The sequence below is a fragment of the Equus quagga genome, chromosome 2, assembly GCF_021613505.1.
Source record: "Equus quagga isolate Etosha38 chromosome 2, UCLA_HA_Equagga_1.0, whole genome shotgun sequence".
Classification (NCBI taxonomy): Eukaryota; Metazoa; Chordata; class Mammalia; order Perissodactyla; family Equidae; genus Equus; species Equus quagga.
Window position 1 is genome coordinate 9,636,272 of NC_060268.1, and position 12,972 is coordinate 9,649,243.

Consider the following 12,972-nt stretch of genomic DNA (forward strand, 5'->3'; position numbering starts at 1 on the left):
ATATATTTTTTAAATCACATAATCTTAATACACAGAACAAGGAGAGTTACTTTAGGGTTAAATTGGATATAGAGAGGCAGTGGCCCCACAGAATCTAAGTTAAAGGGTTGGGGCCACAGCTAAACATGTTTCCTCCTGGGGTGTTTAAATGAACCTTGCAACTCGAAGCCATCATTTGAATTTCAATGTGTCTGTATATCTTAAGTTCAGAGTTGTTTATTCGAGACTGCTTATGGCAGAAGTCCAGAGTCATAGAGCTGTGGATTTTCCTCTGTCAAATTTGAGGAGCTGGCTGTAGCTTGTATTTGCATTTCTCCTGAAGTCTGCCAGAGATAAGGACTAAGCATTTGGCACATTTCCTATAACCAGTAAGAAATGACAGCGCCCAAATTACTCATGGAGGATAGTTCTACTGTGACTACCTTTGGGTGCATCCGTACATCTAAATATAGTTTAAAGCTTTCTTTTTAAGTGTGATACATTGTTAAACTCTGATTTGCAATTGAAATACAACTCAAGGAAAGCGTGAAGTAGTACTTAGCTCGATCACACACCTACCATAAAATGCTGAGTCACACACTGTTCCCCTTAATATTTGTCACAAATGTTCTCTGTGTCTTTGTACTATAATTGTGAATCTTGCCTGCCTATGGATACAGAGTCAGGTTACCAACTTCTCACGTTATGGATCAGACTCATGGGTTCAAGAAATGTTCGATGAAATCTTGGAACGAGAGTGATAAATATTCAAAAAACCAAAAACTGATCATCATTATAGACCAGAAATGGGACAAAAAAAAAAAAACAAAAAACAGGTGAATCACATAGAATCAAGGGGATCAGAAATATTAAGAGAAAGACAAATTGCAAAATATGGTCAATAAAAAAAGGTCAGTAATTAAGATGACTTACTTTAGGTTTATTGGGCATATTTCCAGCCTTTAAGGGGAGTGGGAGTGGATAATGAATGAGTTAGTGTACGGTTCAAAATTCCTCCATGGATTTAGAGGAATTAATCTCTTATGTGTTCACAATAAATTTCTTATAGTCATTTGAGCTTTTGTTTTTGGTTTCCTTTTTCTCAATAACATTTTAATTCTTTGGAATGAGTGAAATAAAAGATGCTAACAGAATAAATGTAGCATATAATAAGTTAAGGAGGAAAAATGTCACAATGGACTGGATGAAGAAAATTTGGGAAAAGAAGGACTCTTGCAGAAAAATAAGAGACAAGATTTAGGTAAATTGTTGTTTTTCATGTCACTAAGTAATCCAATTATAAATATCCCAGCTAAGTAACAGAAAAACACAAGAATTCCTGATGCAAGAAACATCGAAAAGTACAGTCCCGAGCATGCAGCCAAGATGCTATTATGTTACCTGTCACGTAGCTTTAGAAAAATTTGAGTGGCTAATGAGAGTTTAAAAAGACAACCCAGACTGGCAGGAAGTTGGGAATCTGTGCCAAAAAGTGTCACAAAGAATCCATCAAACCGTCTTTCAGAATTTCTTTTAAAAGTATGCAACATGTCATTTTCCCCCATACGATATTAATGACAAGCGGTAGGAAATAATTGGAAAGCCGAACATAAATTTCATTCCATATTGAGATGCTTTGGTTTTCAGCAGTTTAACTGTGGCATCCTAAGTATAGGGTGTGTCTATGCACAGCCTTCTTTGACTTCACTTGCTTGGGCTCTGTTGGACATCCTGGATTTGTAAGCTGATGTTTTCCATCAATTTAGGGAAATTTTTGCCATATTACTTCACAGATTATTTTGTGTCCTATTCTGTGTCCTCTCTTCAGCCAACATTCTAATTACATAAACATTAAACTGCTTGATATTATCCCACAGGTTACTGAACTTCCATTCATTTTTTTAAACTCTATATGTTGCAGTAATATTAGACTTATAAACATGTTGTCAAAATCGTATAGGGAATTTCTGCACAGTCTTTATCCAGCTTCCCGTGGTGGCAACAATTTAAAATACCATAATACAGTTATCAAAATCAGGTAATTAAGATTAGTATAACACCATTAACTAAACTACAGACATTATCAGAATTTCACTAGTTTTTCCCCATAGTACTTTTCGGTTTTACAATCCAGCATGGCATTGAAGTGTTTGTCTGCTTAACCTTCTCCCCTCTGACAGCTCCTCATTCTTTCCTTGTCTTTCATGATCTCCACATCTTTGAAGAATTCTGGTCTGTTATTTTATAGATTGTCTCTCAGTTTGGGTATGCCAATGTTTTCTCATGATTAGGTCGAGGTTATATATTTCGAGGAAGAATATCACATGAATTCTGTTACATCCTTCTTGGTGCATCATATCAGGGGTTACCTGATGTCAATATGTCTTTTACTAGTGATGTTAATCTTGATTACTTTGTTAAGGTTGTATCTGCTGGGTTTCTCCATTATAAAGTCACTATTTTTCCTTTTGTAATACACAAGTATCTTGAGAAAGATACTTTGAGACTGTTAATATCCTGTTTCTCTTCAAGTTTTTGCCTGGATTTTATCATCCGTTGGTGAATCATGCCTGCATCAATTACTTCTGTTGGGTTTGTTTAATGGTTGATTTTGTGTCTTTCTCATTCTTGTTACATTTATTAATTGGAATTCTTGTGCATTGAAGAGCTGTTTCTTCTCTCTTTTTTTTTTTTTTTTTTTTGAGGAAGTTTAGCCCTGAGCTAACTGCTGCCAATCCTCCTCTTTTTGCTGAGGAAGACTGGCCCTGAGCTAACATCCATGCCCATCTTCCTCTACTTTATATGTGGGGTGCCTACCACAGCATGGCTTTTTGCCAAGCGGTGCCATGTCCACACCTGGGATCCGAACTGGCGAACCCAGGACCGCCAAGAAGCGAACATGTGAGCTTAACCCCCCTTCTCTCTCTTTGACACATGTACACACACGTTTGGATGGATACTTGCAGGTATATACATCAGTATGGACTCGTTACTATTTATTTTATCCTATGGATATAATTCAATACTGTTATTTTGTTCCTCAGATTGTTACAACTTTGGCTATTGAGAGCTCTATTTGGTTGCACACTGTGTCTTTTAACCTGCCGCCATCATTTTTGGGCACTTTGTTATCTGGCATCGTAAGATGTTCCAGACTCCTATTTCCCCCTGTCCCAGCCCTACTATCAAACTCACCTCAAAGGAGCCCTTGTTCCTTTAATTGGAAAATGGAGTTTAGAAACTTGGCCTTGGGGCTGGCCTGTGGCACAGTGGTTAAGTTCACACATTCCACTTCTCTGTGGTCTGGGGTTCGCTGGTTTGGATCCCGAGTGTGGACATGGCATCTCTTGGCAAAAAAGCCATGCTGTGGTAGGCGTCCCACGTACAAAGTAGAGGAAGATGGGCATGGATGTTAGCTCAGGGCCAGTCTTCCTCAGCAAAAAGAGGAAGATTGGCAGCAGTTAGCTCAGGGCTAATCTTCCTCAAAAAAAAAAAAAAAAATAGAAACCTAGGCTTTGGTGTGCTCATTGCTACTCAAAAGTCATTGCATCTGGGTACTCTCACTGGGAAAAGCTAAGAAACATATGCATGTATACAAATGTATATACACATACATGTATATTTATTTATCTGGATAATATATGTATATTAAAAATCATGATTCCATACTGACATCTCTGATTCTAATCCAGCATCACAAGGTTCACTCTAGTCTTCCCTTTCCCTTATTTGTAGCTTCTTTCTTTAACAGGTAAAAACTGACTCATTTTCTATCATCTATTTACTTATTTGTTTAATTGTAGTATGCATATAAAGTAGGTACAGAATCACTGACCATATCACTATGCAAAACAGATTTATTAACTATGGTACAGTATTTATGCGCAGTTATTTTTGGTTTTAGCTTTAGGTTACTTCTTATTTTCCCACCTTAGTCAGTGTGATTATATTATTCATTTGTAATTAAATAGGTTTATTTGTTATTGTTTGTATTCCATCTTGGGTTCCTCTAAATCCGGAGTGATTCTATACATGTATGATGTATGTATATATGTATGTATGTAAAATATTACTATGGCTCCAAGAGTCAATGCTATACAAAAAGTCAGGAGGGCTATACTGAAATATGTCAGGCATCTAGAAGGCAAAATTTAAGGACCCCAGGCACCTTGCTTACCTCCAGCCCTACCAAAAGGCCTCAAGAAGTCTTGCTCCCCCTTTAGTCCCACCAACCTAGATCCATTCCTTCTTTTTTCCAACCCCTTTAACGGTCATTCTCCGTAGGTAATTACTTACTTAATTTTATGATTTATCTTTTGTGAATTCCTTCTGCACAGATGAGCAGATATCCTAATTTCTAACATGAGGAGAAGCATATCATCAATATTACTTTCCATTTTGATTCTTTCACTCAGTAGTATGTCAAAAAATAACTCCACATCCATTCCTAGATGTCTTCTCCTTTTTAATAGCTGCATAGTGTGGGTGTAACATAATACATTCTATCACTCTCTCAGTATGGACATTTAGGTTTTTTCCAATATATTTGCTATTACAAACAGCATTGACGTGAATAACCTTGTGCATATGTATTTTCACATTGTCAGAGGTGTGTATTTAAGTAGATTCCTAGATGATATATTACTAGATAAGAAGGTTAATATGTAAATAAGTTTTTAGTTCTTGTCAAATTCCCCTCCAAATTTTGCATCAATTTGCAAACCCATCAACAATATATGAGTGCTTGTGTCCCCACAGCCTTACCACACAATGTGTTGTCACATTCTATAATTTCTACTGGTTGGATACATTATAAATGTAATTTAATGTTGTTTTAATTTATATTTATCCAATTAAGAGTGACTTTGAATATTTCTTCATACATTTGAGGATCATTTATTTATGCACCTTTTTTCCCTAATTTGTCTCTTTCATGTATTTTTTACATTTTTCTAGCAGATTTTATTTTTTCCATTATAAATATTTTCACCCAGTTTATCAGTTTGGGCATTTTTATGATGTTTTCTTTTCATTCAAGTTTTTTTTTTTTTTAATTATGAGTGTTTAATTTTGTCAAATTTCTTTTGAATATGTGTGGATAAAATTGTGTAACTTATTTTCAGATCTATTAATGTGATGTATAATATAGACTTCAAAATTTGCATTTGTATAATAAATCCAAATTGTTAATGGTGTACTATTTTCTCATTAGGTATTATATTTTCTTTGATAATATTTTATTTAGTATTTTTACATCGATATTTATAAGTATATTGATCTGAAATTTTATTTTATTGTATTTGTCTAGTTTTGGTGTCAATGCTTTACTTCAAAAAGTCTGTTCAAAAAGGGTGTAAGGAAGTTTTCCTTCTTTCAGTGTTCCGGAATAACTGATAGAGCGTCGAGACTATCTGCTCTTTGAAGATTTGCTCAGTCTCCTGTGAAACCATCTCGCCCTGGTACTTTTGGTTTGGTAGTTTCTTAATAATTTTCTCCATTTCTTCTACAGAAATTAGTATTTTGAAACTCTAAAATATACAGTCAATTTTGGTAATCTGTATTTCTCTAGGAAATTATCCACTTCATCTAGGTTTTCAAATTTATTTGCAAATAAGTCTGTAAGTAGACACTTATGATTGTTTTTAAATTTCCACTGATTCAATGACTACTTCCCCCTCATCATTTATTATTTTTTGTGTTTGTATTTTCTACCTTTTTCAAAGCCAAGTTCTAGTGATTTGTCTATTTTATAATTTTTTCAAAAAATAGAATTTCGATTTATTGATTAGATCTATTGTCTTTCTCTTCTCTAACCCATTGCCCTCGGTTTACGTTTATTCTTTCTTTGTGCTCTCTGGCTTATTTTGTTCTTCTATTTCTAGTTTTATGATCTGGGCATTTTATTCATATTTTTCATTCTTTCATATTTATTGACCGAAGATTTTAGTGCAATAAGTTCTTCTAATCACTGCTTTTAAATGCATCCCATAGATTTTGATAGATAGTGTTTTTATTATCATCATTTTTTAAAATTTATGCAATTTTAGTCTATATTTTGTCTTTAACCCAAGAAGTATTTAATAAGAAGTTTTTAAATTTCCAGCTATAAAGAATTTTTTTTTTTGGTTTTGTTAGTAATATTAGTTTTACTACATATAGATCAGAGAGTATTTTTTGAGTACTCCTACAATATGGAAGATAATATTTTATGCATGGCCTAATACATGACAAATTCTTGGGTATGTGCTGTGCAGTTGAGGAGAACGTATGTTCTATATTATCAGCTATGGAGTTCGATACATATGCTGTATATCTCTACTCTTATTTATATTGTTTACATCTTCCATCTCCCTATTCCTTTCTTTGTCCACTTTATCCTTTTTGAACTGAGAGTGGAATAGTAGTCTCCACTTATAAGTATGTTTCTATCTGTTTCTCCTTGCATCTCCCATACTTTTTGTTTCATAATGCTGTTATGTATTATTTAGGGCATAAGTTGTCATAAGTATTATACCTCCAGTGTCAATTCTGACTTTTAGCATTACCAAGGATGCTTCTTTGTTACAGCTTTGAGATTAAATTGTACCTTGTCTGGTACAGGATAGCTACCATTGCTTTCTTTTTGTTTCCATTATCCTGGAATACTTATGTTCATCCCCCTATTTTTGACTTTGCATAATCACTTTATTATAGCAATTTGGGTGCCGCAAATAGCTGAATCTTGATTTGAGCCAAATTAAAAATGCCTTTCTTTTAATAAGTGAGTTAAGCCCATTCACATTTATTGATAAGACCAACATATTTGGTCTGAAATCTAACATATTTTATAATTATCTTTATTTGGTTGTATTTCGTATGTTTCCTTCTTCACAAGATATGCGCTTTTTCTCTCTTACTTATATATTTCTAGGTATTTAAAAAGGTTTACATTTTAGTTCTAGTGTTTATGTTTGTACTTGTATTATTCTACATGTCTTTATTTCTCTGTAGGGTTTTTTAGTTTGTTTTTTGTTTTTTAATTTAATCTGAATACAATATACTATAATTTCTTGTATGCCAGAAAGTGTTTTTCTGTAGCTTTGATATTTGAAGGACTGTTTGGCTGGATATAAAATACTTGGTTCACACTTTTTTCCATTGTGGTTTTGTGTTTTGTTTTAAATTCTGATCAGTTATTGCCTGGCATTCTGTGTTGGTTTTGAAAAGTCTGATTCGCATTAATTCCTCTACTTTTATAAGAAATTTGATCTCTTTGTTTGGATTCCTTGAGGATGTTTTTCTCTACCTCTGAAACTAAAAAGCTCCTGCAAGGCAAAGGAAACCACAAACAAAATGAAAAGATAACCCACAAACTGGGAGAAAATATTTGCAAATTGTATATCCGACAAGGGGTTAATTTCCAAAATAAAGAACTCATAAAACTCAACAACAAAAAAACAAACAACCCAATTCAAAACATGGGCAGAAGATATGAACATTTTTCCAAAGAAGACATAGAGATTGCCAATAGGCACATGAAAAGATGTTCAACATCACTATTAGGGGATATTTATCCAAAGAACATGAAATCAACAATTCAAAAAGATTCATGCATCCCTATGTTCATCACAGCATTATTCACAATGGCCATGATGTGGAAGCAACCTAACTGCCCATCAACTGATAAATGGACAAAGAAGATTTGGTATATATATATATATATATATACAATGGAATACTACTCAGCCATAAAAAAGGATAAAATTGTGCCATTGCAACAATATAGATGACCTCTAGGGAATTATATTAAGTGAAATAAGCCAAACAGAGAAAGATAAACAGTGTATGATTTCACTCATATGTGAAAGATAAACAAACACATGGCTAAAGAGAATAGATTAGTGGTTACCAGATGGGAAGGGAGTAGGGGTGGAGGGGCTGTGAAAGGTGGAAAGGGGTATATATGTGTGATGATCAAAAAAAACTAGACCATTGGTTGTGAACACAACGCAAGAACTGATATATAATAAGGTACACCTGAAATTTACACAATATTATAAGCCAATATGACCTCAATAACATAATTTTTTTTAAAAACAAGAACAACGCAAACAAAAATGAAATCTAATTATAATAAGATATTTCTCAGAGTTGACTGTTCTCATTTTCCTAGCTATCAATGAGCACTTTTCTATATATATAATCATGCTTATTCTATTTCTAGACACTTTTCTCGGATTGCAGTTTTGAATATTCACTCTGTTATACTTTTTTCGCTTTGTTCTTTTCTACCAACTCCAATAATATATTATTACTTCTTTGCTTGTGTTTCATTTTCTCTGCTTTCTTTATAACCTGTTCTCCTTTCTTTATTTCTTCTTTCTTTACATCATTGCCTTTCTCTTGAGTGTTTTACTGCCTTTATTCATTGCTTCTTATTCCATTTTCATTTGAGTCTATTCTCTCTTGGTCATCTTATTTATTCTTATTCTATTTAAGCTTTTCAAATAATTACCATTTCCATTTGTATGCTGAGATTCACCATTTATTCATTCATTATATTCCTCTTTTCCCATATGTAATTGAACTTATTAAAATGCCTGTGTTAAAGTCCTCTCTACCATTCCTAATTTCTGTGTCATACCACAGTCTGCTTCTATTGACTATTCTTTCCTTAAGTATGGTTGACATTTCCTGCTCCATTGCACATCTCATAATTTTGTATTTTATGCTGCATATTGTGGAAGGTGCATTTCAGAGAATCTGTATAATATAGTCTTTTTTTTTTAAAGATTTTATTATTTCCTTTTTCTCCCCAACGCCCCCCAGTACATAGTTGTATATTCTTCGTTGTGGGTTCTTCTAGTTGTGGCATGTGGGATGCTGCCTCAGCATGGTCTGATGAGCAGTGTCATGTCCGCGCCCAGGATTCGAACCAACGAAACACTGGGCCACCTGCAGCGGAGCGCGCGAACTTAACCACTCGGCCACGGGGCCAGCCCTGTATAATATAGTCTTTCTGTAACAGGTGTTGAATTTTATTCTAGTAGGCAGCCAGATTACTGAAAATATTGTTGAGCCTCTCAGTCTGGGTTTTGTGCTTTGTTAGGACTGGCTTGTTATTTTTCATTGTCCTAAATCAGGAAATTTTGTTGACTGTATGGTCCTTACCACTAAACATAGCATTTCTGGGTGCTCAGTGATGTTTCTCTCTCTGCTTATGTGAAACTCCACTATTTCCCAGAAGCTGTTCTTTGCTGGGCCCTATTGAGGCTCAGTGTGAATGTGAAGTCAAGCTCCTGTCCCAGGAGCTGTGAAAACTTCAAGCCGCCTTCCTGTCCCCTTCCGTGAGCTCTCTCCCCTCTGGTACGCCAGCATCCCAGCAGCCTCAGACATGCAAGATGCTTCACCAACAAAGAGACTCTCGTGCTCCACTTGGGCTCCACTGCGATATGCTGAATTTTAAAAAACTTGCCTCCGACAGAAAGGCTGAAAGGAATGATGAGAAAGGAAGGGGAAGTCTGAAGGGCGGTCAGGTGTCTCCTCTCCCTGAAGGATCACAGTCCTGGTCTGCCTGTTGGCCAATGCCTAAAAACAGTTCCTCATATATTTTGTCCATTTTAATAGCTTTTGTGGCAAGAGGGAAAGTCTGGTATGAGTTACCCAGTCATGGCCAGAAGCATCAGATTTATTTTTGTTTTTAAGGCAAATAATTAGCTTAATAACATAAAGCAAAGTGTTTGCAGGTTTTTAGCACTTCTATTCATATCAAGTTATCAAAATTTCAGCTTAAATTTAAGAAAAACACTTTCATAACAAAAGTAAAATGACATTTTCAAGTTGAAATAATTATTAAAAATGACTATTTATCCACTGAACTGTAATAAACCACAATGATCCACTCCCAGTAATCAAAACACTTCTATTCTTTAGAAACTAGGATTTGGCTTACTAACTCTAAAGCAATTTTATCGAGAGTCAAATAATATTGTAAACCACAACAAATGTACTTAAAAGAAGAATTTCTGGGAAAAAAATTATAAGCTCTGCAAGTGCAGCTTTCCAGGCCACTGTCCCAAATAACCATCCAAATCTCAAGCAAAAACCACAATAACATTCATATATGAGAAGAGAGATTTCTAGTTCTGAAAAGATGGTGTGTCTACTGTCCACTTCTGCCAAACAGCCATTGCAGTAAGAGTACATTTAAAATTTATTTTGTGGAAAATTTAAGGAGAATTTATAGGAGTAAAAACCACAACTCAACAAATACACCAAAGAAGGCTATGGTGGTACTGGGAGAATTTATTCCTGTGCAATCTAAACTCAGAGCGGGCAAGAGAGAGACAATAGAATAGACTGTAAATCTGCTGGCAAGATAATACTAAATTTATGAGTTGCCTATATTATTATTTTTTACTGATATGCCAACCAATGGACCATAGCATTTGTCAACTAAATTCTGAGTTTTTCTAAACAAAATTAATCTTTGTCTTTGGAAAGCGTTCATTGTTTTATTGGAGATACAGCAGAAGCAAATAAAAGCTAGAAATAACTCTGGTCGTTTATAATGAAAACATGGAACAAGAAGAGACAAAGTAGTTCCATCTGGAAATAAAGAACAATAAGTGCCTATAACAAGAAAATAAGAATCTCTTCTTTTTAAAATTATCAGAGCATAAACATAAACATAATCTATGACAGTTACTTATATACTAACTAATGATATATGCCTAAATTTGTAAATGTGAATTAAGCTCAGCATATACAGGAGAAAATTATTAGATACAAACAGAAGGAAAATGATTTTAAAATAAATTAATAAAAGAGCTAACCCCACAGATGAAAGAAACAAAACACAAGGGATCATATGTAATTAGAACATAAATTTTAATTACTTTACTTAGAGAGATTCTAGAGTGCACAGCCTATAAAAGGAAGAATAACTTGCTATGAAATAGGCACAGGGGACACGATTTAATTGTGAAAAATACTATGTTTACATATATAGTTATAGGATATGTGAAGACAGTCTTACCAAGACTATTTGAACTGAGGAGTCTAATTTAGATATTAATTTTCTAAATGGGTCAAGAACAGATCTGCCAAGACTCAAAACCTTAAATTCAAAACTATTTATACCAACACAGAGAAACAGAAAAGCTTCAACTTGTACACACACACCCTAATTTAGAGACGCCAATGGTTGGTTCCAGTGTCTGAAATTAGTTTTTTTAATGAAGGTGCTATAATTCATTTTGCTGTGAAATAAAAGAACTATGAAAAAGAATTATGCAGTTCTATTCATTAAAAAAATACATTAAGCAGAATAGCTGAACCTGAGATACACTGAGGGGAAAATATCCCTGCTTAGTTAAGCAGATTCAAATTACATGCAAAAAAATACTAAAATTGCAGCTGTTATATGTATTTGTATTGCATATGGTAAAATAAAAGCATAACCTGGAAAATATTAACCTAATCATGGAGATGAGGAAATTATAATGGCGCAAAAATCAGAAGAAAGGGTAGAAATTAATTAGATAAAAGAAGAGAAAACAATGCAAACAGAGGGAACAGCATATGCAAAGGCAACAGTGGTGGGACCGGATGTGCGAGGAACAAGGAGAAAAGGACCTGGGAGACCAGATCATGCAAAGCCGTACTCACCATATCAACGATTTGTCTCTTTGTCTGGGAGTATCGCAAACTTACTGTGGTATTTCAATCAAGGGCAGAGGGCATAGGCAGTCGTGGCAACAACATGATCATACTTATATCTCTAAAGCATCACTCTGCCCACTTTCTAAGGGCTGGATTAAAGGTAGACATGAATTAGGATTCCGTTGCAGCACCAGGTGAGGGTTTGGTCCTGGAGTTGGGGATGCATGGCCATGTGAAGCCATCCTTTTGGACATAGTCACAGGCTGTGCATGAAGAAGGAATCCAAGGCTTAGAGCTCTAACACGATTAGTCATATTGTAACTTAGTATGTCCTACAAATACATCCACTTAAATCAATCCAGGAAATGATAAAATAATGTGCCAATGAAGACAATATTACACATTCTTACACTTGCCACGGTTGAACAACTGTTTTACTCGAGTCCTTCTGAAGAATGCTCAATTAGATCTCTCTGTGTGATCGAATATAATCCCTGCTTTTCCAGAAAAAAACCTCCCTGTCAGTTAACTGTTTTCTGTAGCTTTGATAGAAGCTCAATTCCTGATCTGAGTTCAGACTCAAAACATTCAAACTCTTGACTGTACAGCCTCTTCCTTTCAATGAGGAGACAGACATATATTTTCAACTGTTATCCTTCAGAGTGGGGATAATTTGGCCAGTAAAACCCTTTAGGCTTTTAGAAAATCCTGAATGCAAACATAATGTTGCCAACTCCTACGCAAAATTGGAAAAAACAAAAATTAAAAGCCAAAAACATACCTGGGGAAAATTAGTCCCAGAACTAATTTTATAACTGACATAATATAATACAATGATCTCTAAGAATTTGAGATTTTAGAACCTGTAACAATGTTAATGATTTGTAACAGACAAAAACAGCTCGAGTGACCTCTTTCATCTCCTTTACCCATTTTACTGGCTGTATTTAGGTCTTAGGCATGAGAGTATAAGATGTAGTTTCCCCCAAACTTCAAAGGCTGAGAATGTTATAAAGTAATTCTGACACAATCTTCTCCACTTGTACTCTATTCACTGTTCTTAGGTAATAGATGGGCAAGCTATAGGGCAAGCTCATGAGAGAAATTTGAACAATATCCCTGAGGACACACATGTTCATTGTGTATCGGTATATTCTGTGTCATGCACGTAATACCACCCTGCAAGCAACTAACTGCTTGTGACCACAAGATATGGATGCCTGCTGCGACAGAGCCAGCGCGGGCTGGCAGCTGGCCACTGCTGTGACGCTGCGGGGTGGCCCACTGCTGCTACTGCCGCCCGGAGCGTCCCCTGCCCTAATGGCGATCCCGCCTACGCCGTGGACCAGC